A 27,227-nucleotide genomic window follows, 5' to 3' on the forward strand; every position below is an offset into this window, starting at 1 on the left:
AAACTAAAGTCCGATAGAAGCCAGGGGGCCCCAACTTTGTGTCTGAAGTTTGCATCTGCCCCCGGGTTGAGAATTGTTTTGCAGGTCCACACCCCTGCCTGGCACTGGATATGAGCTCTCTCTTGTTTCGGAATGTGACTGTGTTCCTGTTCATTGATTTTCCCCCGTGAGCTGATCCATTGGAGTGGCTTTCTGAGGAGGAAGACATGTGCTCTGTGTTACACCTGTTCCTCATGCCAGGCTGCGGACCTGACTGTGAGATCTGAGGCTGGACCTGTCGGGCCCCAGTGTGGACGCCGGTTGTCTGTATGAGGGGCTCAGGTGACACTTTCTCCTCCTTGACAGTCTGGGTTGTCTGTCTTTTCCTTTCTCCCTCTGTCTTGGCAGGGTAATCGAACTGCATCTCCTTGGAGTTATTTTGCGTCGTGTCTGCTGGGGCAGGTTCATCCCCTCCTGCCTCCATATTTTTCTTTTTCTTTCTTCCCCTGATTCTTCTCCTCCTGCGATGCTTAATGGGCTCAGGAGAAGGAGGAAAGTTCATCACAACTGTGTTTAAGCCAGACTCCTGTGCTGCATCATGAGGTGTTTTGACAGGGGGAAGATTAGTTGGTATTTCTGCCATTAAATCTCTCTTCTCTTCGTGCTGCGATTTCTCCTTCAGATTGTTGTCCTGTATAGCTAATGGTTTCTTTTTTATCTTTACATTTAAGTTTTCTTCATTCTTGTTGTCTGTGTCTTTGTCTTCTTTCTTGTCTTGGTGTTCACTGCCTGCTGCACTTTGTGCATCTTCCATCCACAGTTTGTCGTCTACTTGGTGGGTTTGGAACATCCTGTCGTCCTCAGTTTTCTTCCCGCTCTGTATTTCTCGTGGGTGAAAGTGCAGTGTGGCAGGAACGGGGCTCTGTGAAGTTCCAGGAGTGCAGACTGTTCGCTCTATCTGTGTTCCAGGCAACATCGTGGACTCAGTTCTGTTGAGTGTCACTTCCTTACATTCTGCTAACACACTCTCCTCACCTTTGTCGTTTTTGTCACAGCCATCATATTTTCCTGTTGACTGGCTCTTTGTTTTTTCTGTCTCCTCCACTCCGCTGGTACCATTTCCATCATGTTGCTTATTTTCTTCCCTTTCTGTTTCAGTGTTGTGTAAGGCTTCCACTTCTCCCTCCTCTGTCTCCCTTTTCTCCTCTTCCTTTTCAAGCTCATGTTCGTTTTGTGTTTCTGTATTTCTTAGCCCTTCGTCTCTCAGGAGGTGGGAGGTGTGCTGGGGGCTCCATTTGTGTGGCCCTCCTGTCCTCTCAGGTGAGCTTGGTCCTTTGTGTCAGGTGCAGAGCTGTGAGGTTCTGCGGTGGTCAGGAATTGCTGCTGCACAGGTGGGGCTTCAGATGGACTTGATGTTGTTCTTTCAGTGTCTGTTCCACACAAAGCAGAATTTGTGTTGTCTTCAGAATTTTCTTCCTGAAACCCATCCTTTACTATGTCCTCCACCATGTTTTGCATTAGAATTAGAACTATTACTGTTTTCTTTTGGCTGATGCCAGTTCGTCCTGACCCACTTCTCCCCACCTCCTTCTCCATTCCTGTCTTGTGTTTCTTCATGTCATCCTCAGAGCTGTCCTTTATTTCAGAGTCCTGTGTCGTGTACTCCACTGTCAGTTCACTGCCTTCTGTCTCTGTAGGCAATAGGAAAAAGCCCACAGCTCTCCAGTCATTCCTTTGCCTTCTGCAACAGATGAGGCTTCTCCTTCCGAGACTGTAGTCTGAGACAGCAAGTGGGCTGATCCTGTGTTCAGCTGGAGACTTGGATTGAGCCATTGGGGAATAAGGTGGCATATTTCTTATATTGTTGTCTTGTGTCACTAAGGGTTTCTCTTGTATCTTAGAGTTTAAGTGTTCTTCATTGTTGTTTTCTATGTCTTTGTCCTCTTTAATGTCTTCAAGTTGCGTGTCTAGTGGACTTTGTGCATCTTCCATCCACAGTTTTTCGTCTACTTGGTGGGCTTCAAATGGACTTGATGTTGTTCTTTCAGTGTCTGTTCCACACAAAGGTGAATTTGTGTATTCTTCACACGTTTCTTGTTGAATCCTGTCCTGAATTATGTCCTCTTCTGTGTTTGGCATTGCAATTCTTTTTCCAGAGTCTATTACTTTTTTTTCTTGGTTGATGACAGTTAGTTCTGCCTCACTTCTCTCCACCTCCTTCTCCATTCCAGTCTTGTGTCTCTTCATGTCATCCTCAGAGCTGTCTCTAGGGTGTTCTGTGTTTTGCTCTGGCAGTCTTTGTGTTGTCTTTTCACAGTCCCCTCTCAAGTTGTCAACTGTTGTCCCTGTACCATGTGTTTGTGTGGGCGATAGGTAAAAGCACTCAGGTGTCCAGTCATTCATTTGTCTTCTGCTTTCAAGATTGTACTCTAGCACAGGAATTAGGCTAAACTCGTCTTCAGCTTCAGACTTTGAATTGTCCTTGGCTGGACAGGGTATTACTATGTCCTTTTTGATATCATTCTCATCCCTGGAAGCATTTTCAGGTTGTAGCCTATCTTGTTCTTTTTGTGTTTCATTGTTATGCGTAGTTTCCAGCTCTTTCTCTTTTACCTTCTTTAGTGCTTTGATTCCCTTGTCCAGATTTTCTTTAGGAGTTTCTTCCTCGTCCCTATTCTCAGTCTTCATCGTTCGTTCTTCTTCTAATTTACTGTCATTGTCAGCCATGACTTGTTGCTCATTTTCCTGCTGATTGTCTTTTGTGTCCTCAGTTTGGTTCCTGGGCTGTCATTCTCGGAGCAGTCTGTTCAGTGAGAGTTGAGAGGGGGTGGAGTTTTCCTCTAGCCCAGGTTCCTGTAGAGGCCCAGGCCTGTCCTTCAGTTCCGTCAGAGATTCTGGAGGCACAGTGAGGTTCGGCATCTCTTGTTCCTATTCATTAGTTGGTGAAAGTTCTTGGTCATTGTTTTTGTCTTTCTCCTGTTGCTGGATCTTATTTGTGTTATACATTCCACCACAGGCGGGCTTAATTTCTGAGGCTTGGCAGTTACTCAGAAAAGCTGGGCTTTTGTCAGCAGACTCTTTTTTGTCCCCCTGTGTTGTTTCAGGAGTCCTCTTGACCCAGGCTCCTCCTGCCCTCCTGTTTCTGTTCTGTTTCAGGCTTTTGGTGGCTTTTGGCCTTCCTCTCCTTTCTTCTCTTTCTCTCCTCCTCCCCTCAGGCTTGCTCCTCTGTCTGATGTCATCTAGCAGATCAGCCTTCTTGTTTGTTTTTCTCTGACAGTCCCATGTACATTGACAAGGGGAACACTGCAAGCAGCTCAGTGTGTTTCCCATTGCAGCTCCATGTTCAGACTGAGAAGCAGATTAATACAACTGTCATCTTCAACACTCTTTGAGTGACATCATTGGCGCCATGGTAACACAGTCTTCTAACAGGGTCTTCTATGATGTCACACGCTTAGAAATCTTGATCCAACATTTAATGGAGAGATTGTAATGATTTTTTCAAACTTTCCCTTATGACTTATTTGGGTTTTTAAATGTAAATGTAAACACATTTCTGTATATTTGGAACATGTGTATGTTTTTGTTGTGGTGGTTTTATATTCTGTCCAGTAGTTTGGTATTGTGGAGATGGAGATGGAGATATTATTTGGCAATGAATTTGACAGTGCTGTAATTCTGACTGTATATAGGAAGCCTTTGATCGGAAAGGTTTATTGTAAATTGCATAATATATTTACATAAGTATGCCATCGGTGACGTTTTGTAATTTATATACAGTACTTTAGATCTTAGTATTTGTGGTACTGCTCTCACCCAGTTCTCCTCTTCCCTCACTTCAAACACACACCAGGTCTCCTGGAAAGACGTCTCCTTTCTCTCTCTCCACTGGAGCCCCTTAGGCCTCTGTCCTGGGCTCCCTACTGTTTTCTCTCTGCTCTTCTCTAATGTCAGTGTGCCACACACATCCAGAATGCATTTATATGTAAAAAAGTGTTCTGTTTCCAGGAATCTGTTTCTCAGTAAAGCGGCTGATTTATTTTTCTCCCTACAGGGGGCGCAAACTGTTCTGCTTTTCACCCAGCCCGAGAGCGTCAGTCTTCAACCAGTGTTTGTTCTTGGACGGGTAAGCCAGCGGCTTCATCATGATGTATGATGTCTGAGTCCATTCAGATTATTATATTGAGTTGTTTTAGTTTGTTTGCAAGTTTGTTTCCTTTCAGACTCAACTGTTGTCAGCATGTAGGATCCTAGGGATTGTAAAGGATGAACTCTCTTTATTTTCTAACCACTTCATGAACATTGAATGAGGGAAAATGCTGAGAGTATTACACCTTGTATGTTTTCTGTTTTAAATTCAGGTTTATTGGTATTATGTTTTAAGGAAGGAAAATCTCTAGGGCATATCTATGACATTTCTATCACATTAAAGAAGTATTGATGTGATGTTCTTCAGGTTGAGTAATTGTTCTTACTCTATTATTTCACTTATTGTAAGGTGGTAATATTACTGATACACTGTAAATTAGAGTCCAAAAAGCTGTTGAGGGGTATTGGTGAAACCAAACCATAACGTATGGTTAAATGTAGGAAAGTAATTTCAATTGTCCAAAAAAGGACAATCTTTTTTCAATTAAGAATTTAAGTAGTATAGTTTTTAGACTTTTAGTAATTTTTAACTGTATATTATAGCATGTTCATTATTAAACATTAAAAAGGTGGTATATTTTATAAAAGCAAGATTATTCTGTTGGACAAAAGTACAGAACCTTTCACCTTCATCATAAATAATTTAATTATGCATACATATTTTTTAAAAGTCTTTAACGTGGTAACTTACAGTGGGTTCTGGTTCTAATGTGCTTGTTCTAACATTACTAAGCTTATATTCTGTACTTCATAAAAGTTATAAAATGTTATCCTTTTGGAAGAATAGGTAGTAAGAAAACCACTTGCTGTAATTATAATTAATAATTTCTTACACTTTTATATAGCACTTTTCTGGACACTCCACTCAAAGCGCTTTACAAGTAATGGGGACTCTCTTCCGCAACCATCACCAATGTGCAGCCCCACCTGGATGATGCAACAGCAGCCATAGTGCGCCAGAACGCTCACCGCACATCAGCTATCAGTGGGGAGGAGAGCAGAGTATTGAAGCCAATTTATAGATGGATATTATTATGAGGCCATGATTCGTAAGGGCTAGTGGGAAATTTGTCCAGGACGCCGGGGCTACACCCTTATTCTTTTCAAGAAACGCCCTGATATTTTTAATGACCACAAAGAGTCAGGACCTCGGTTTTACGTCTCATCCGAAGCACGGCACCTGTTTCAGTATAGTGTCCCACTCACTATACTGAGGTATTAGGACCCACATGCACTACAGGGTGAGTGCCCCCTGTTGGCCCCACTAACACCTCTTCCAGCAGCAACCTTAGTTTTTCCCAGGAGGTTTCCCATCCAGGTACTGACCAGGCTCACACTTGCTTAGGTTCAGTGGGTTGCCAGTTGTGAGTTGCAGAGTGATATGTGCTGGCAGCCATAATTATTAAAAGATAAATGTTGTGGTGATTTAACATCACTTGATAGTTACAGTGGTGTGAAAAGTGTTTGCCCCCTTCCTGATTTCTTATTTTTTTGCGTGTTTGTCACACTGAAATGTTTCAGATCATCAAACAAATTGAAATATTAGACAAAGATAACACAAGTAAACACAAAATGCAGTTTTTAAATGAAGGTTTTTATTATTAAGGGAAAAAAAATCCAAACCTACATGGCCCTGTGTGAAAAAGTGATTGCCCCTTTATCACATCTTTGGAAAGCTGAGTTCAATTTCTCTAGCCACACCCAGGCCTGATTACTGCCACACCTGTTCTCAATCAAGAAATCATTTAAATAGGACCTTCCTGACAAAGTGAAGTAGACCAAAAGATCCTCAAAAGCTAGACTTCATGCTGCGATCCAAACAAATTCAGGAACAAATGAGAAACAGAGTAATTGATATTTATCAGTCTGGAAAAGGTTATAAAGCCATTTCTAAAGCTTTGGGACTCCAGCGAACCACAGTGAGAGCCATAATCCACAAATGGCGAAAACATGGAACAGTGGTGAACCTTCCCAGGAGTGGCCGGCCAACCAAAATTGACCCAAGAGCGCAGCGACGACTCATCCAAGAGGTCACAAAAAACCCACAGCAACATCCAAAGAACTGCAGGCTTCACTTGCCTCAGTTAAGGTCAGTGTTCATGACTCCACCATAAGAAAGAGACTGGGCAAAAATGGCCTGGATGGCACAGTTCCAAGATGAAAACCACTGCTAAGCAAAAATAACATAAAGGCTCGTCTCAGTTTTGCCAGAAAACATCTTGATGATCCCCAAGTCTTTTGGGAAAATACTCTGTGGACTGATGAGACAAAAGTTGAACTTTTTGGAAGCGGTGTGTCCCATTACATCTGGCGTAAAAGTAACACAGCATTTCAGAAAAGGAACATCATACCAACAGTAAAATATGGTGGTGGTAGTGTGATGGTCTGGGGCTGTTTTGCTGCTTCAGGACCTGGAAGACTTGCTGTGGTAAATGGAACCATGAATTCTGCTGTCTACCAAAAAATCCTGAAGGAGAATGTCCGGCCATCTGTTCGTGACCTCAAGCTGAAGCGCACTTGGGTTCTGGAGCAGGACAATGATCCAAAACACACCAGCAAGTCCACCTCTGAATGGTTTAAGAAAAACCAAATGAAGACTTTGGAGTGGCCTAGTCAAAGTCCTGACCTGAATCCGATTGAGATGTTGTGGCATGACCTTAAAAAAGCAGTTAAGGCTCGAAAGCCCTCCAATGTGGCTGAATTACAACAATTCTGCAAAGATGAGTGGGCCAAAATTCCTCCAGAGCGCTGTAAAAGACTCATTGCCAGTTATCGCAAACGCTTGATTGCAGTTGTTGCTGCTAAGGGTGGCCCAACCAGTTATTAGGTCTAGGGGGCAATCACTTTTTCACACAGGGCCATGTAGGTTTGGATTTTTTTTTTCCCTTAATAATAAAAACCTTCATTTAAAAACTGCATTTTGTGTTTACTTGTGTTATCTTTGTCTAATATTTCAATTTGTTTGATGATCTGAAACATTTCAGTGTGACAAACATGCAAAAATATAAGAAATCAGGAAGGGGACAAACACTTTTCCACACCACTGTATATTAATATGGAATCGTGTAAATAAGTATCTAAATAATAAATGTTGAAGTGATAATATGGAATTGTGTAACTAAGCAGCTAAAGTATCACAAGTGGGCGTTTTGGAAACATTTTGACATTTGTTTCTTTTAAAAAAAATATTAATGTCTTTATAGTGATAATCGGCAATGGACTGTCATATAATGTGCTGCACCCAGGCGGTTCAAAGCCCAATTAGAGATTGATCATTAGGCCAGATATCATAAGAAGTACAATAAACACCTGCTTTGTTTAATGATGGTATCAAATGATTAATCTAACTCGTGATAAAGCTCAGTTTATTTAATGATAAAGGGCTTAGAAGTCAATAGAAATGATGTACGTTGCTTGATGAGTTTTAAAAACTCAGTTGTGTCTTCAGACATTGTTTACCATACGTATTCAAGACTAGAACTCATTCTGTATCGCCGATTTCTATGTCTCCTCTCAAATTCAAACAGCTTTCCTGGGATGACCGGTAAATTGCAGTACTGCCAAAAGATATACAATCAATACAACATTTATATTCATTTAGAGATGCAGCCATTCAAAACGAGCGAGGTACACCACGGTACCATGCGGTGGGCATGTCGCATCCTAACGCGGTATGATGCAGTGCAACGTCATATGACGTCATATCGGAAAGTATCCAGAATCACCTTGTAAAACTGCCAGGAGGAGCCAGTAAAGCTTAACCTCTCATGTACATTTGAGCTTTTAAATTTAAACTGTGTATTACAGCATGTTACTCATCAGTCATAAGGTTGGTATATTTTATGAAAGCAAGATTGCTCAGTTGGGCAAAAGTACACAACCTACCTTTATCATAAATATTTTAATTATGCAGAAATATTTTATGCATCAAAGCCTTTACCGAAGATATTACTAATAGTATTAATAATGAATGACCTTGGACAAGCTGTAAACTCAAAGTATTACGCTGGTCCACATTATTTGTAAGCATCATTTTAAATGAAAAGACTTTATTTGTTTCATTGACAAAAAGTTACACCACAGCATTTCCTTGATCTAACTAACAAGGACGGGACATTAGCTAGCCAATAGGATAAAGATATAAATTACTTTTTTTGTTTATTTCTTTAGCACATTTATTTGAGCATTTCCATCAATTGTACAAGCACTGAAAAACTGTCCAATCCCTAGTTCGTCGGGCATTTTCTTTTAGTATAACAGACATAAAAACTCCCTTGCTTTTAACAGAGCGTTTCATAATTTCTAACAATGAAAATTATTTAAACTGCGACACTTATCATTCAACCAGAGCTCAAAATAACACAAGGATCCTCAAGAGAACAACAAAGACTGTAATGTAACAGAAAGAATAAGGTTCTGGATCCCGAGATGAAGTAAAACAGATGAGTTTATTGCATGCAAGGAACAATAAAGCCAAAGTCTTGTTTCCCACAAGAAACAACAAAACCGAAGTATTGTTCGATGTGCCGGTACAAACTTTTGGGTTATATAGTATCTTCTTTTCCGTTTCTGACATCACTCGGTCTGATAGTAAAGAGGGGGGGGGTCATGGTATTTGGCCAGTTAAGAGTTCCTGGCCAAATGGTCAGTTTAAGATTACACCCAGGGGGGTTCCTAGCTTGCATCTGGAATCTTTATCAGTTAACCCCCCTTTCCTGCCATAAACTCCAGCTTGTGATTTAGAAGTCTAAACCTCATACAGAAAGGATTTAATTTAGACCCCCGTCTTCACATCTTTCTTCATTCCCCCCTTATAAAATATGGCATACGTCAGTGTAGCCTATTTTTTAAACATACAATGTCAGGGCAGATCTTTCCTTCCTAGGTGAACAGGTATGTATTGCCATGACATTGTACATTGTTTTTGTCATGACATTGTTTTTGTACTCGTGATGGCTACAATTATACATATAAGCAATACTATTCCTACAGCTAAACACTGTAATAAAGTTCCACCCCAGGCCCCAAACACAGACTTTACCCATGACCCAATTCCCCAATTTTCGGTTTAATAGTCCTGATATTTCTGTCCCTCATTGTAAATATGTTGGGCCAGATCTGAGATGTGCTCAGAATTATCAGGAATATATGTGCAGCATTCAGTGCCAATTACTGCACAAGTTCCTCCTTGGGCCGCCAGTACATAATCTAAGGCTAGTCGGTTCTGCATGGCCACTGTTCTGAGGGCTACCATCTCATCATTAACAGCCTTCAGACTAGATGAGGTAGAATTTGCTTATTCCTCTAAAGTCGAAGCCATTTGAATTAATTCTCGACTTAGAAAGTTCATGCCGGCTTGTGGAAATATTTTACCTAAATAATACTCCCAATCAGCCAGTTTCCTTTGTGGTCTGTGGTTAGGTCCGAAGGGGCTGTGGGATTGAACCCGGATATGAGGAACCACATATCCTAAATAACATGAGCCAGATCACTGGGCTGGCAACCATGGGTAGGCTTGTTTTCCACAAATGAAGTATGTTCCATTTGGCACTCCCCATGCCTCTGAAAATAAGAAGCTTATACCGAACTATGGGGTGTGCTGATCCCATTCTGGAATTTGAAAGGTAGAGGTGGATATATCTACAGCGATGGTAAGGTTGCAAAGACTCCATCCCACCAAGTGCAGGCCATTAGTGTGCTGAAAACATATGTTTCCCTCATGTTCCTTATTTAGAGTCAGGTATGGTGGTGTATAGCTTCTCTTATATTCAGGAGCGTAAGAGCCTGTGAAATTCGTGGGCTCTAAGCCTCACTCCTGTAGATATTACAATGTTGTGCAGGTTAAAGTTGTGTTATTTCAACCCCCATAGTTTTTCATATTAAAATCCCCTATATCATCTCTCCAAATGATCATGCCTATGACCTCCTTGAGACGCCAAGGAATGGCCCCCATAGGAAGTCCTCCCTGTAAATATTTGGGTAATGCGGCACACACCCAGCAGGCACTTTGGTTGGTTTTCTTGGCTGTCAGATAGGAGAGGCCTAAAAATGAATTAACTCCATGTTCTCCTTATTGGGAATGATGTTCATTAATCCCTGTGAAACATAGTCCTACAGCAACCATTAACGTTATTAACAGTAATGATTTCATTCTGAGTTTGCAACTGGGGATGAGGCTCATCGGCAGTGTGAAGCGTGGATCCAGCGATTTTTTCCTTCCACTCGAGCTGCAGACTCGGTTGTCAACAGGATCTGGTAGGGTCCGTCCCACCTGGGCTGGAGAACCTGTGAGGGAAATTTCCTGATCCACACCCACTCTCCTAGGATGAAGTCGTGTCCTCCTTCAGGTGGTGGTCCCCACGCCTCCAGGACCTGCTCGCGGGCACCTTGGATGGCCTCTGTCAGCAACTTGCAATACTGTAACAGAGAATCAGTTAGTACACACAAGTCTACTCTGTCATGTCCTGGGGAGTCACTCAGTCTCATGGGGCGCCCCGTGATCACCTCAAACGGGCTCAGCCCCACAGTTAGATTTGTCCCCGCACGGATGCTACACAGTACGGCGGGCAGTGCATCTACCCAGGGGATCCCTCCCAGGTGGTACTTTGTCAATTTAACTTTCAAAGTTCGGCTCACCCATTCCACTATGCCGGAGGACTGCGGGTGATGAGGGCAATGCAGGTCCCATTTGATCCCCAGTAGGTCTGCCACCACCTGACACACTTTTCCAGTAAAATGTGTGCCCTGGTCTGAGTCTATGCGACACGGGAGTCCCCATCGGGGAATTACTTCAGTCACAAGATATTTGGCAGTTGTCTGTGCAGTCTCTCGTTTGACAGGGACAGCCTCCACCCATCTAGAAAACTGGTCCACCATCATCAGGAGGCCTGTTTTCCCTTTACAGGATAGCAGTGAACAATAGTCTATTTGCCAGTGTCTAAAGGGTCCCTCGGGTGCAGGACGTCGTAGATTAGGAGCCCGAACCGGCGGCGCTCCAGAGGCTTTTTGGCACTCTCCGCCGCGAAGGGTGTGAAGCCTGTGACCACCCAGCTCTGAGCAAAGCATTGAGTCATTTGGCTAACTCCTGGGTGTCCAGTGGAGTGTATTTGTTGTGCCAGGTAGAGCAGTAGCTGCTTGGGGCAGGCGGGTCTGCCTGTTCTCTGGCACCTCAAGGTCCCATCCTTCTGCAGCCCCACATTGCGTTCCATCCAGGTCCATTTCTCAGTCCTTGGGGCCTGGGCCTGGAGCTCGCTGAGCTGTTCCGTACGGAGTGCCTGTATGTTCACTGTGCAAACTGAAACAATCTGAAGAGGTCTTTCTATAGACCACTCCTCCCATTGCCCCAGGGCAGCTTGACGTGCTGTCCAGTCTGCCAGCTTATTGCCCCGGGCTTCGGGAATGTTCTCTCTGCTGTGGCCCTTACATTTGACCACAGCTACCTGCTTTGGGAGTTGGAGAGCAGCAAGCAGCTCAGACACCAAATCAGCGTCCTTTACCGGAGTGTCAGCAGAGGTAAAAAAATCCCCATTACTCCATAACCTTCCAAAGTCATGGCATACTCCGAACGCATATCATGAATCTGTGTATATTGTGGTGGTCTTGCCTTTTGCTAATTTACAGGCTTCCACCAAAGCTTTCAGTTCACCTTGCTGTGCTGACGTGGGTACCTCAAATCTTCCCCCACATTGGATATCATGTTCTGTAGTCACAGACCAACCCGCTTTCCTTTCCCCACTAGAATTTATGAATGAGGTTCCATCAGTGAAGAGGATGAGGTCTTCATTCTCTAGTGGTTGCTCGGCTATTTTGATGCCCTCATCTTCTCCCATTGCCCAAACATCACAGCTATGTTCTAACAGATAGGCTTCTGAGGAGTCAGGTAACAATGTGGCTGGATTTAGAGCTCCTTCACATTCAATAGTAATATTTGGAGCCTCTAACAAGACCTGTCACTTTCTCCATCGTATCGCATTAACCTCACTGACTCGATTCAGGGACATGAGGGTGTGTACTGCATGTGGGCATCGAACAATCAGTTGTTGATCTAGCACTATGTTATTAACTGCCTGCACTTCTAGACAGACGGCCTGAACGGCACGTAGACATGGTCCCCAGCCCCGGGCTACCTCGTCCAAGTTTCCAGAGTAATACCCTACCGGGCGGTACCTACCCCCATGGTCCTGTGTTAGTACAGCTGTCCAAAATCCATTCTTTTCACTTACTTAGAGGTGGAATGGTTGATCTGTCTGAGGAAACCCCAATGCAGGAGCCTGTAACAGAGCTTGTTTTAAATAATTTAAAGCGTGTTCAGCATCAGAACTCCAAGCAATAGGATCAAGGGACCTCCCTCCCCCCTTTAATAGGTCTGTAAGTGGTTTGGCCCTTTCAGAAAAAGCATCAACCCAATTTCTATTGAAATTGCACAGACCCAGAAATGATCGGAGCTCTCTCACCATATTGGGACTAGGGTGTGTTCGGATTGCCTGGGCCCAATCTTCTGTCAATTCCCTCTATCCCTGACTAATCTTCTGTCCCAAGTAAATTACGGTGTCTAGGCATAACTGTGATTTGCTATAACTAGCCTGGTGTCCTTTTTTAACCAAATGGTTGAGAATAATTTGGAGGTCCTTCTTGTGGGTTTCCTCATCGGGAGACGCGATTAAAATATCATCCACATATTGGATAACAATAGAGGACACCGGAGGCAACTCCCGGAGATGCCTCCAAAGTGCCATCTGATACACGGTGGGGCTATTATGAAACCCCTGTGGTTACCTGGTCCAAGTATATATTGATCTCCATCCACAACAAAAGCGAACCAATCTTGTACTTCTGGATGTAGAGGAACGGACCAGAACCCATTAGCCATGTCAATTACTGAAAACACCTGGTGCTCAGGGGTCAGCAGTTGAAAAATAGCAGAGGGATCTGCTACCAAGGGGGTGAGACGGTTGATGTGTTGATTAGCTTTTGAGTAATCAACTGTGAATCGCCATGCTCCGCTGGCTTTCTTTACGGGCCATATTGGACTGTTGCTTGTACTATGTGTTTTTTGTACAATGCCTTGAGCCAATAGTTTTTGTATTACTGGTTGAACCCCTTCCTCCGCCTCTTTATATGGCTTTGTGTATGGCGGGGAATTCCCATTAAATGTGGCGGGTTCCATATCCATAGTCCAAATTGAATGCCCTTTTAGTTTGTCTTTTTGGAGGGACCAGATGTTTACCTCCACCCTCTCCTCATGTACGGTTAATGTAATCCCTTGTAGGTATTTCAGAGCATCCCATCCCAACAGATCTGGGGTAGGTGCTACCCACATGACGGCGTTAAATATTACCTCCCCATCTCCTAGTCCAGTGGTTCTCAAACTTTTTGGACCAAGTACCACCCCTGATCAAACCAAAGCATCCAAGTACCACCTACAAGTCATCTTCTCATAGGAACCCCAGAAATTCTCAATGACCAACATGAGCGTGCGTGTGCGCACACACTCACACACATATATAATACCTATTATAATAATAAAATGTATTTGATATAGCGCCTTTAAAGGTGGCTTCTCATAGCCCTTTACAGAAAAAAAAAACAGGAACAACAGCAAATAAAAATAAACAATAAAAAAGCACCATTTCAGTGAGAGGGGTGAGCCTGTTTAGTTGAGCAAAGCAGATGTAAATTCATTTTTTGAGCCTTGATACAATTCACAACAGAGTCTAACAGATTTTAAATCGTCAGGCATTTTCTTGACAGCAAAGGTCTCACAGTGCATGTTGCAATGCGCCCATTCATTTCTGCAGCAACCTCTCTAATTCGTGCAACTACACCACTGTTTCGGCTTGTCATCGCTCTAGCACCGTCTGTACAAACTCCGACGCATTTTATCCAGTCGATGCCATTCTCTTCGATAAATTCATTCAGAAGCTGAAATATTTGCTCTCCTGTAATTCCTGTTGGTAGCGGTTTAAAGAACAGAAAGTCCTCATGGGATATGCCCTCAAACTCGTATCTAACGTAAACGAGCAAATTGGCCAAATCGACTACAGACTAATCTAATTTCAGTGAAAAACATCTGCTCATCTTAACGCGCTCTATCAGTGTACTTTTGATATAATCCTTCATTTCAATAATTCTATGAATGACTGTATCTTTCAGGGGGAGGGGGGCAGCAGGTCGAGTTGTTTAGCAGCCTTTTCTTTACACATAATACGTGTCAGCTCTTTTGCCAACGGTAAATAAGGTTCTTCAAAAATAGTGTAGCTTACCTGCTTTAGCAATCCGCAAGCTTGCATTTTTCCCCGTTTCCGTTATTTCCGTATTTATTTCAAGTTTTTATTTCATGCGCATGGGAGCGAAACACAGAGACACTCGGTGTATGTTTCTCAAATAAGAACAGTTCTTAAATATTTTTCTGTTATCACGCTTTCGTGTGCTCACAAGATTACCTGCGTTCGTAGCACGTATTTCTATGCATTCCTGTGTTTACAACGTTGGCATTGTTCCAAAATCACGCACATTCTCCTTTCTCCCTATGTGCTGGAGATACAGGAGCTTTTTTTAAATACAATTGGTCACTTGCATCCGTAGCACGCATTCCTATAGAGTGGTATAGAATTACAGAGTATCTCTTGTGTCCACTGAAGTATTAGCGCGCACTGTATCGTAGTACGTAGGCTGCGTATTTGAGACGTATTAAAATACAAAATATGAAAACCCGTCCCGATTTTTCAACGCACATGACACAGTTCCAGGGTCATTTGGCGTACCACCTGGCGGCACTCCACGTACCACTGCCAGAACACTTACCACAGTTTAAGAACCACTGCTTTAAAATAAACTATTATTCCACAATGCAGGGTATTACATAGCCAGTATCACAGGCCAGTCCACAGGTTTGCATGCATAATTTAATTTTGAAAGCTACTGAGACATCAGGTACTACTGTTGTATTTATGAAAAAGAAACAAAACAAAAAGCATACTAACAACTGTGCCATCCTACTCCTTAGTTGATACATTTCATTATTTATAAACAGATAACATTGTTAGCAAAATATTTTGAATTATATTTTACCCTGTTTTTTATTTGGTTTTGTATTTTACTTATTATATGATAGTCAGATTTAATGTATATTTGAACAATGAAAATATATTTTTACTAGATGTGGGGGAAAGTGCATAAGTACTTATTACAGTGCTAAATTCAATATTATTGATTACTAATAGTTTATGCTAACACCTAACTTTCTTAATTAGATGTATTCAAAACAGTGAACTACTGTAAGTGTAACAACATTCAGAAATACAATCGAGAATAGTTTTGTGGTGTTTGTATAGATGAAACGTTTCTAAAATGTATAACATAAAATTAAAGATGATTAAAATCTGTAATCTTTCCATTTGTAGGTCATCAGAAAATACAACAAGTTTCTGCTTTGTCTAATGATGGTATAAAAAAGTAGTCTAAGTGGTGAGAAAGCTGTGCTTAATGATAATTAAGGGACTTAAAAGTAAAAAGAGATGCTTCATATTGCTTGACTAATTTTAAAAGTTATAAATGCAGACGCTCTCTCGGTGCCATGCGGGTCTAAATATCTAAACATATTGCAGCGCATTCGCCCCGGGCAGAGTCCGAAGGGCGCCCGGCTGGGGAGCGCGGGGAAGAGCGGGACAGGAGGTGGCAGGTGGTGATGGAGAAGAAAAATAAAGGCTTTAACTTGCTTTAACTCCGCAAGTCTGAGTTCTTGTGTCCGTCCTATCCGAACCTGAAAGTATTACAATATGTATCTATATAGCAGGTGGTATGCAGCTTTTTAGTATAGATTACACTTTTCTAAAATGTATTTAAAAAATAAAAACCATTACAATCTAATCTTTCCACGTTTGATCCCAAAATCCCAAGAACAATAAATCTAAACGGGGAGAAAGCTATGCTGAAAGTTTATTGAGATACTTAGAAGACAAAGATAACAATTTATGTTGCATTTGTCTGATTGTAAATCGAAAAATACATATAATTAAACACGTGTTTGCGATTTAAATCAATATAAATGTATATATTGTAACGCATACTGTTCAGCCTCTATAAAAATTTAAAATATCGTTTGCGCAGCCTAAGAGGGGGGGTCTACTCTCAGTGACAGCTGACAATCCTCCATTCACTCAAGTGAAAAATTAATAATGCCAGTGTAATTTATTTACAATTGGTTGATAATAGAAATGTTAAGCTCTAAAGCTATCTCTAAAGTTTTGTGATAGTTTACCCAGGTAGCAAAAGATCAGCTACACTGGGAAGATGTGACACCAAAGATATGATTAATAACCTTTTAAATCTGAAGGGAGATCTAAAGGGATCCCCCCAAACACACACACACACACACACACACACACGATAGAAGCAGGAAGCAGAAGCAAGGAAAGTTGTCAGAAGGAAAGAAGGTGACTATTCTTTGTTATTAAAAATGACTTAAATTCAATCATGTTGTGATATTTAGAAATATAAAAAGTCAATTAATTGTCCATAATATTGCTATTCTAGTTTTTCAAAGAAATGTTTGTTAAAAGAAAAGTCATGGCGCCGGCTGGATTTGAGCACACAACCTGTGGGTTATTAATCCGGTACATAGACCACCAGGCTACCAGCAAGGTCACATGAGCAGACGTGAATACAGAATTAACAAACATTGTACGGCGTGTATTACTGTGTTGCAGTACACGAATATAATTATATCGTTATTAATTTCTTTAGATACACGATTCCATATTATATTAGCAGAAAAGCTTAAAACTACCACTTTTTATACACGCTATTTCACATGTTAGTTAAAGACTTCGATGCTTAAAATGTTTAGGGAGAAATGGAATACTGGTGTGTATTTTTTCTTTAAAGTACCAAGACCAGCCATATACTGTATGTTTATGTTACAAAATTAATATGGTTTATGGCCTTCACACGCATTACAGTATGCTCTTATTCTTTTTATGCTCAGCTACTAAGATTTCCCTTCAGTGGTAAAGTTCCATATAAGTATTCAATACTTAAACGGGCACAGTAAAGTCATTAAATATACATATACATACTGTATACAGTACAGTTTGCATACAGTAATATGTTTATGTTCCTAAATCAATATCTTTTAGGAGCATGTGAAAGGCATGGTGAATTGGAGACTCTCAAAAATTACTGTACTTTGCATGATTGGAAACAAATGCTTTTGATTGCGAAATGCTGTGGTGTTACTTTTACAAAGACGGTCAATGAAAAAAAGAATGTGGACCAGGACAATACTTTGAGTATACAGATTATCTAAGTTCATTCATTATTAATACTATTAGTAATATCTTCGTTAAAGACTTTGATGGCGACAGCTCAAACATGAGAGGTTGAGCTTTATTAGCTCCACCTTGCGGAAATTGCGGATACTATTATTTTACTTGCGGTACCACGTGGTATCATGTGGCACTATGCGAGAATTTATGGTATTAATATGGTAAACTGCGTCAAGCGCACCGGTAAATAATGCTTGTTTTGAATGGCTGCATCTGTATCTGTATTGCTGTTTCAGTGTGTCACATGACTTGCCTCAGTGCCGTCACGGCTTAAGTGACTGATTTACAGTATAAGCTTGAGGTCGGGTGTTCAAATCCAGGAGTAGCTATGAGTTTTCTTCTAACAGCAACACTTCTTTGTACAGTACACAGCGGTACCGCAGGTTGAACTGTAAGGCGCAAATCCACCTGAGCCCAAAAGCCCAACATTATGTGCATTCACCTGGCGCTGCGCGGTTTTCATCACTCTCTGTGGGAGTTCTGGCTGTGACGAATTAAACCGGTTTCACAGGTATTTTAAAAGTAGAAGGGGGCGAGTCTTCCAGCGAAAGACACCCCCAAAGCCCCTTTTGTTTGCTTACAGTAGTACTTAAGTACAGTAAAGTCCAGTGCAGTAGTACGGTAGTACTTCTCGCGTTAAGAAAGCTAGGTGTTAGCATGAATTATTAGTAATCAATAATATTAAATTTAGCACTGTAATAAATTGTGCTAATAATAAATTCTATTCTACTCTGAGAATGTAGGGGGGAGGAAGAATGCCCGTGGTCTTTTCACTGATAAACTTCTGTCAAGCTGTCAACAAAAACCAGTTGTCAAAAAAAAGTTTTTTTTTTTAAGTCAATTGTGTGTCCAGTATATTGCTATTTTGCTATTTACAGTAATTGCCACCTTTAAAGGTGCTATATAAAATAATGTTTATTATTATTATTAATATTGATGATATTCTTCCTCCCAGGACTGTAAAATTGTTGTTGTTATTGTTGTTATCCTGTAAAGCGCTTTGAGAAGCATACTGTCCAGCATATTGTATTCCATTGCACTTTGACAGATCGTCTTATAATCACTTGTTGGTAGGGTAGAATATCCCCCAAGAGGTTATCCCCCCCAAGAGGATATAGAGGATATTCCCCAAGAGGTATCCAGGTAACAGTGAAACGGGCATACAGTCTGGGGAGATCGCCCGTTTTCCATGTAAATAGTTCCTTGGTTCTGCACCCCTTGGTCTCTCTCTCTCTCTCTCTCTCTCTCTCTCTCTCTCTCTCTCTCTCTCTCTCTCTCTCTCTCTCTCTCTCTCTCTCTCTCTCTCTCTCTCTCTTTCGGTCCCGCGCTCTTGGAGGGCTTGTCTTGTGTCTCTCTCTCGTCTGGGCGCGGGAGTGCTGCTGGCAGGTGGTGACGGAGAAGAAATAAAGCACAGTTTTTAGCTCCACAAGTTTGAGTCTCTGTGTTCGTCCTCAGCAACCCAAATTCATTACATTGGTGTCAGAAGCGGGAGGATGGACGGTGAACGGCCGATGATGTCGGACTCAGAGAACCACCGGTTCCCCCAGCCCCGAGGACTCTAGAGCCCGTCGGGAAACAGGAGCAGGATGGCCTAAAGGGGGGAAGGCCGCCCTTGATTGACGCTACCCCTGCTCCGGAAAGCCAGAAGGAGCTTCACCCCACCTGCTGCCGTGGGAAGGGTTGGCCACAGCCGGGGCTTATTCCTTCCTTGCCTCACCGAGGGCAAACCCTGCCAGGCCCTCGTTGACACCGGTTCGACCATTACCCTTCTGTAGCCTGGTGATCTGCCTGGCACCGAGGCAGCTGGACCCCCAGGGCACTCACCGTGCACTTTGGGGCTGTGAGGGTGAAACACTCTACCAGTCCAACCCCAGGATACAGTCCTCGCGGACTGGGGCAAGGTAGAAGGGGTGTTTCACCCTCGCAGCCCCAAACTGCACGGTGAGCGCCCTGGAGGTCCGGTTGCCTTGGTGCCCGGCAGGACACCAGACGGCAGCAGGGTGATGGTCAAACCGGTGTCGACGAGGGCCTGGCAGGGTTTGCCCGCGATGAGGCAGGGAAGAAATAAGCACCAACTGTGGCCAACCCTGGCTTTCCGGAGCGTGGGTAGCGTCACTCAAGGACAGCCTTCCCCCCTTTAGGCCGCCCCGCTCCCATTTCCCAACGGTCTCCGGAGTCCCCGGGGCTCCAGCACCCGGCTATCCTGGGTGATGTGTCCCCTCCCCCCACAGCGGTTGCAGATGACCCGCCGTCGTCGCTCCCCCAGCATCTCCGCTCTGGCCATCTCCTCCTCCCCATCTGATTCCCTATGTGCCCCTCCGTTGGTGCCCACCGGTCTCCTCGAATACAGCATCAGCCTGCTCAGCCAGAGCCAGGGCCTGCTCCAAGAGGACCGGCGCCACCAGCATCACGTGGCGCTGGACCTCAGTTGGCGCCAGGGCCCAGAGGAATGCCTAGAGCGTTATCTCCCGGTGGGCCTCCTCCGGGAGAGTAGGGTAACCCTGGTGGGCTAAGTAAGCCACATCTGTGGCAACCGGACCCAGTGGCCCTCCCGCTAGGCAGCAGCGAACGACCAACGCCAACGCCACGTAGTTGTACTGCTGGTCCCCGGGTACATCCAGCAATGCCTAGCAGGCCTTCCCCTCCAGGACCGCGGCGAGGTGGCCTGCCATCTCCACCTGAGACCAGCCGTTTGGCCAGGCCACCATCTGGAACTGGGCCTCAAACATCTGCCGTGGGACCTCCCCATTATAACGGCTCGGCCTCACTGGTGCAGGCTGATGCAGGGGTGGCTGGCTGGACTCCGCTGGTCTGGCGTCTCCTTCCTGCCACACGGCCTGAGGCGACCCGGGAAAGGGCCCCCTTCCGCTGAGTAGGTCACCGTGGGGTAGCCCTGATAAGGGCTGTGGCCACTGTCGGTGCTGAGGGGTCGTCCCGGCGCCTGGCGGCTGCTGCTCGCCTTCAGAAGGCGCTTTAGGGGGTCACTCGGCTGCTGGGGAAACCGGCGCTTCTCTGAGACCGACATTATCGGCCGTTCACTGTCCATCCTCCCGCTTCTGACACTAATGTAATGAATTTTGGTTCGTTGAGGACGAACACAGAAACTCAAACTTGTGGAGTTAAAAACTGCGCTTCATTCCTTCTCCGTCACCACCCGCCAGCAGACACTCCCACGCCCAGACGAGAGAGAGTCACAAGACAAGCCCTCCAAGAGCGCGGGCCCGAAAGACCGAGACCGAGACCGAGGGGTGTGGAACCAGGAAACTAGTTACATGGAAAACAGGCGATCTCCCCAGACTGTACGCCCGTTTCACTGTTACCTGGATACCTCTTGGGGGATATCCTCTTGGGGGATATTCTAACAACAAGTGATTATAAAACGATCTATCAAAGTGCAATGAAATACAATATGCTGCACAGCATGCTTCTCACAGCGCTTTACAGGATAACAACAACAACAACAATCTTACAAGTCCTGGGAAGAAGAATATCATCAATATTATTAATAATAATAAACTTTATTTTATATAGCGCCTTTAAAGGTGGCGTTTTTAAATAAAAAACTTTTTTAAATACATTTGCATTTGCACACAGAGCAGTGTCTACTTGAACGTGGAGATGCCATGCTGAATAATTCCTGCACACAACCATTGCAGCAGAATTTGCATCATTTGGCAGGGCTATGATTCATACAAGTGGTGGTGGATTTGAGGACAAAATGTATTCACTGTATGTTGGTGTGCCACACACATCCAAAGTCAATTTTTATTTCAAAAAGCATTCAGTTTCCAGGAATCTGTTGAACATTTTGAATCTTTTTCTCAGTAAAGATTAGTTGATTAGTAATGTGTTTTAAGGAACGAACATTCTCTAGAGCACATCTATGACATTTCTATCACATTAAAAAAGTATTGATGTGACGTTCATCAGGTTCAGTGATTGTTCTTATTGTATCATTTCACTTATTGTAGGGCTGTAATATTACTGATAGACTGTAAATTAGAGTCCAAAAAGCTGTTGAGGGGTATTGGTGAAACCAAACCATAACGTATGGTTATACGTAGGAAAGTAATTCCAATAATGTTCTTTATAGTTTCTTAATATATTACAAATAAGTTATTTCAAAAGCTTGTTGAAGCATTGAATAAATAAAGTCTTTCTTTATTTATTTACAGACACAAAATTCATGTGTCACACCAGACTGGACATGTCTCTCCATCATTCCTAACTGTGCTGGAATCTACTACATTTCTGAAACAAAATGCACTTAGGTTTTTAGTGTAGAAAGAAGAGAAACACAGCTATTATTGCATATTGTAAATTTCTTTTTAAAGAAATGAAGTTGAGAGTTTTTTAGGTGCTTAGTCAGTGTTCTTGGTCACAGGCTGTTGTCCAGGTCCTCAGTGATTCCCCCCATTATAATCTGTGGGGGGGTTTGACTCGGGATTGCTCTTCCCACCAGGCCCAGACTGTCTTCTCACTACCTCAGAGTAGGCCAGGTGGGCTTCGGTCCTCTTGTGTTTAAAGACTTGACAGGTGTTGGGTCCGCTTGTCTGTTTCTGTATGTTTTTAGCTCTACATTTTCCTCCTTGTGTGCGTGCAAATGCTGCACTAGAGCTCCGTTCACCTCGTCTGAGTTTCTGTGGTGCACTGTCAGTGTCTGACTGTCTTTTTGTTTGTTCACTGTCTGTGTGGGTGGAGGAGCGTGTCTGGGGGCAGGGTGTAATCCTTTCAGGGCAGGTGGACCATCTCTTCACTTGTCTGTCCTTCATCTGACTGTTCCAGAAAACTAAAGTCCAATAGAAACCATGGGGGCCCAACTTTGTGTCTGAACTTTGCGTCTGCCCCCGAGTTGAGAATGGTTGTGGAGGTCCACACCCCTGCCTGGTACTAGATGTGAACTCTCTCTTGTTTCTGAATGTGATTGTGTTCCTGTTCATTGATATTCCCTCATGAGCTGATCCATTGGAGTGGCTTTCTGAGGAGGAAGACATGTGCTCTGTGTTACACCTGTTCCTCATGCCAGGCTGCGGACCTGACTGTGAGATCTGAGGCTGGACCTGTCGGGCCCCAGTGTGGACGCCAGTTGTCTGTATGAGGGGCTCAGGTGACACTTTCTCCTCATTGACAGTCTGGGTTGTCTGTCTTTTCCTTTCTCCCTCTGTCTTGGCACGGTAATCGAACTGCATCTCCTTGGAGTTATTTTGCGTTGTCTCTGCTGGGGGAGGTTCATCCCCTTCTGCCTCCATATTTTTCTTTTTCTTTCTGCCCCTGATTCTTTTCCTCCTACGGTGCTTAATGGGCTCAGGGGAAGGAGGAAAAGTTCATCACAACCGTGTTTTAGCCGGACTCCTGCTGTGCTGCATTATCAGGCGTTAGTTCCGTCAGAGATTCTGGAGGGTCTGAGTTCTCCTTTGCTGGCACAGTGAGGTTTGGCATCTCTTGTTCCTGTTCCTTAATTGGTGAAAGTTCTTGGTCATTGTTTTTGTCTTTCTCCTGTTGCTGGATCTTATTTGTGTTATACACTCCACCACAGGCAGGCTTAATTTCTGAGGCTCGGCAGTGACTCAGCCAAGCTGGGCTGTTGGCAGCAGAGTCTCCTTTGTCTCCCTGTGTTGTTTCAGGAGTCCTCTTGACCCAGGCTCCTCCTGCCCTTTTGTTTCTGTTCTGTTTCAGGCTTTTGGTGGCTTTCGCCCTTCCTCTCCTTTCTTCTCTTTCTCTCCTCCTCCTCTCAAGCTTGCTCCTCTGTCTGATGTCATCTAGCAGATCAGCCTTCTTGTTTGTTTTTCTCTGACAGTCCCATGTTGTACATTGAGAAGGGGAACACTGCAGACAGCTCAGTGTGTTTCCCATTGCAGCTCCATGTTCAGACTGAGAAGCAGATAAATACATCTGTCGTCTTCAAGACTCTTTGAGTGACATCATCGGCACCATGGTAACACGGTCTTCTACGGGGTCTTTTATGATGTCACACGCTTAGAAATCTTGATGAAACATTTAATGGAGAGATTGTAATGATTTTGTTAAACTTTCCCTTATGCCTTATTTTAGTTTTTCCCCCTTTTCCTTAATGTAAACACATTTCTGTGCATTTTAGAATATGTGTATGTTTCTTTAGTTGTGGTATTATATTTTGTCCAGTAGTTTGGTATTGTGGAGATGGAGCTATTATTTAGCAATAAATCTGACAGTGCTGTAATTCCGACTGTTAATAGGAAGCCTTTGATCTGAAAGTTTGTTGTAAATTACATAATAGATATAATTATAATAATAATAATAATAATAATAATAATAATAATAATAATAATAATAATTGCTTACACTTATATAGCGCTTTTCTGGACATTCCACTCAAAGAGCTTCACAGGTAATGGGGACTCCCCTCCACTACCATCAATATACCACCACCAGATATACATAAATATGCCTTTGGTGACTTTTTGTAATTTATATACAGTACTTTAGATCTTAGTATTTGTGGTACTGCTCTCGCCCAGTTCTCCTCTTCCCTCACTTCATACACACACCAGGTCTCCTGGAAAGACATCTCCTTACTCTCTCTCCACTGGAGTCCCTTAGGCCTCTGTCCTGGGCTCCCTACTGTTTTCTCTCTGCTCTTCTCTAATGTCAGTGTGCCACACACATCCAGAATGCATTTATATTTCAAAAAGTGTTCTGTTTCCAGGAATCTGCTGAACCTTTTTCTCAGTAAAGTGGCTGATTTATTTTTCTCCCTACAGGGGGCGCAAACTCTTCTGCTTTTCACCCAGCCCGAGAGCGTCAGTCTTCAGGCAGTTTGTTCTTGGACGGGTAAGCCAGCAGCTTCATCATGATGTATGATGTCTGAGTCCATTCAGATTATTAAATTGAGTTGTTTTAGTTTGTTTGCAAGTTTGTTTCCTTTCAGACTCAACTGTTGTCAGCATGTAGGATCCAAGGGATTGTAAAGGATGAACTCCCTTTATTTTCTAACCACTTCATGAACATTGAATGAGGGAAAATGCTGAGAGTTTTACACCTTGTGTGTTTTCTGTTTTAAATTCAGGTTGATTAGTAATATGTTTTAAGGAAGGAACATTCTCTAGAGCACATCTATGAAATTTCTAACTCATTAAAAAAGTATTGTTGTAACGTTCATGAGGTTCAGTGATTGTTCTTACTCTATCATTTCACTTATTGTAAGGTTGTGATATTACTAATTCACTGTAGAGTCCAAAAACCTGTTGAGGGGTATTGGTGAAATGTATGTTCATAACGTTCATAACATATGGGTATACGTAAGAAAGTAATTTATAATTTGCTTAGTATATTATAAAGAACTTAACAGAGAGAATTGTTTGTCCTAGAAGAGTGAAAGTCAATTAGGAAACATAGCATGAGGTACAGATCCAGCCATTCAAAATGAACGAGGTATGCTGTGTTATAACACGGTGTGCCTGGCACAATATACTGCATCATACTGCATGTTTTTCTGGAAAAGGATAATAGTATCCAGAGCACCTTGTAAAACCGTCCCATGTACAGCATTTGAGCTGTCGCCAGAAAATGCTCGGGTTCGAATCCCAGTCACTGCTGAAGGACAATCTTTTTTCAATTAAGAATTTAAGTAGTTTAGTTTTTAGTCTTTTAGTAATTTTTAACTGTGTATTACAGCATGTTTATCATTAAACATTTAAAAGGTGGTATATTTTATAAAAGCAAGATTGTTCTGTTGGACAAAAGTACACAAGCTTCCACCTTCATCATAAATAATTTAATTATGCATAAATCTTTTTTAAAAGTCTTGGTAACTTACATTGGGTTCTGGTTTTAATGTGCTTGTTCTAACATTATTAAGCTTATATTCTGTACTTCATTAAAAATTATAAAATGTTATCCTTTAGGAAGAATAGGTAGCAAGAACACCACTTGCTGTAATAATAATTAATTTCTTACACTTATATGGCGCTTTTCTGGACACTCCACTCAAAGCATTTTACAAGTAATGGGGACTCTCTTCCACCTCCACCCCCAATGTGCAGCCCCCACCTGGATGATGCGACGGCAGCCATAGTGTGCCAGAACACTCACCACACATCAGCTATCAGTGGGGAGGAGAGCAGAGAAATAAAGCCAATTCATATATGGGGATTATTATGAGGCCATGATTGGTAAGGGCCAATGGGAAATTTGGGCAGGACACTGGGGCTACACCTCTACTCTTTTCAAGAAACGCCCTGGGATTTTTAATGACCACAGAGAGTCAGGACCTCGGTTTTACGTCTCATCCAAAGGACAGCGCCTGTTTACAGTATAGTGTCCTGGTCACTATACTGGGGTAATAGGGACAACATGGTGAGCACCCCCTGCTGGGCCCACTAACACCTCTTCCAGCAGCAACCTTAGTTTTTCCCAGGAGGTCTCCCATCAAGGTACTGACCAGACTCACACCTGCTGAGCTTAAGTGGGTTGCCAGTTGTGAGATACAGAGTGATTATGGCTGCTTGCAGCCATAATTGTTATGTTACGTCCCAGTCTGTGATCTCTGTGTGTTTTTTTTTATGTTCCACACTGCTGACCCTTGATTGTTCTCCCTTCCCCATTGGCCCACTATTACACCACACTTTCTGTATGACATCATGATCAATTAGCTTATCAGTTAATCAGAGTGCATCTTATTCAGCACATAACATGGAGGTTTTCAGGAAGAAGAGGCCTTTCGTTTGACTTCGGTCCTGTTTGGTTTTGGTTATCGCTTCGCTTTTGGTTATTGCTTCTGCTTTGTTGTTTTGTTGGTTTTCTGTTAGTTTCTTTGTACTTTCGTTTGTTTGTGTGTTTATCCTTGTTTCCATTACCTTGCCCTAACGTGTTACATGTTCAACCTTTGTGTTCTTTTGTACTCTGTTCCTGTTGCTTACTCTCGTTTTCCCTTATTTGTATTCCTGGTTCACTTGCGTTTTTGTGTGAACTTTTGTGTATAAGGTTAGTTTAGCTTGTTGGGTACACACTTAGCTGACTTTGTATTAGTAACACTAGTCTAGTACGGGTGAGTGCCGTTTGTCTTGTATGGTTTGGGTAGTCAGGGGAGGTTAGTTAGGGTGTTGAAGACGCCAAAGACTGTGTGTTTTGGGCTTTCTTTTGTAGTCAGATTAGCTTTCCCTCACTGTCCTAGCCAGCTCCATTTTGTTTGTTATTTTCTTTTCTTTGGCACCACTCTAGTTCCTTACCCTTGTTATCACGCTTCCTAGTCCCTCACCAGAACCCACCTGCTTCCAAAAGAATTATCCTAACTGTTACACCCCTTTACCCCTAGACACTTGGGGTCGTAACATATTCCTTAACCAACAAACAAAACAACTGCCTAACTGGCTTTGGAACATCCTGTTGTGACAAAAGTTTATAATAACAGAGATTACTACTTTTTGCAGGTAGTATTTTCTTTCAGAAATGATTTTTGTCTGCCCTACATTGTATGTTTTGCATGATTCTCTTTTGTAAAATCTGCTTGTATTGTTTTCCTGCGAAAGCCACATTCTAAAATGAATTTAGTCTGAAAGCTAAATGATTTGAAATCGGCTGAAAAAATACAATTAAGTCTTCACTGAGTGACGTTGGTGTAAAGAATGATGCATGGTATCCATTGTAGTACGGATGAACTTATAAGCCACAACCTTCTGAATTGGTGAAGTAAGATATTATCGTTGAAATAGTTATCACTGGCTGTACTGTGCTACGCACCATTGTCTGTGTCTACACAGCAAAATATTCCCAGCTCCTGGTGAGCGTGCCAGGGCA

The 27,227-nt window shown here is 42.8% G+C and overlaps 1 long non-coding RNA gene across 2 annotated transcripts in view; it reads left to right on the forward strand.

Annotated features, from left to right (window-relative positions):
* The window catches only part of LOC148648881 (uncharacterized), a 106,981-nt gene that overhangs the window by 4,044 nt on the left and 75,710 nt on the right, over positions 1 to 27,227 (forward strand). For both annotated transcript variants that reach the window (XR_015926559.1, XR_015926558.1), the window contains exon 5: positions 24,194 to 24,263. This is a non-coding gene — a long non-coding RNA (uncharacterized LOC148648881). The remainder of the gene's footprint in view (positions 1 to 24,193; positions 24,264 to 27,227) is intronic.

Source organism: Lepisosteus platostomus, chromosome 14 (assembly GCF_059453375.1).
Source record: "Lepisosteus platostomus isolate fLepPlt1 chromosome 14, fLepPlt1.hap1, whole genome shotgun sequence".
Classification (NCBI taxonomy): Eukaryota; Metazoa; Chordata; class Actinopteri; order Semionotiformes; family Lepisosteidae; genus Lepisosteus; species Lepisosteus platostomus.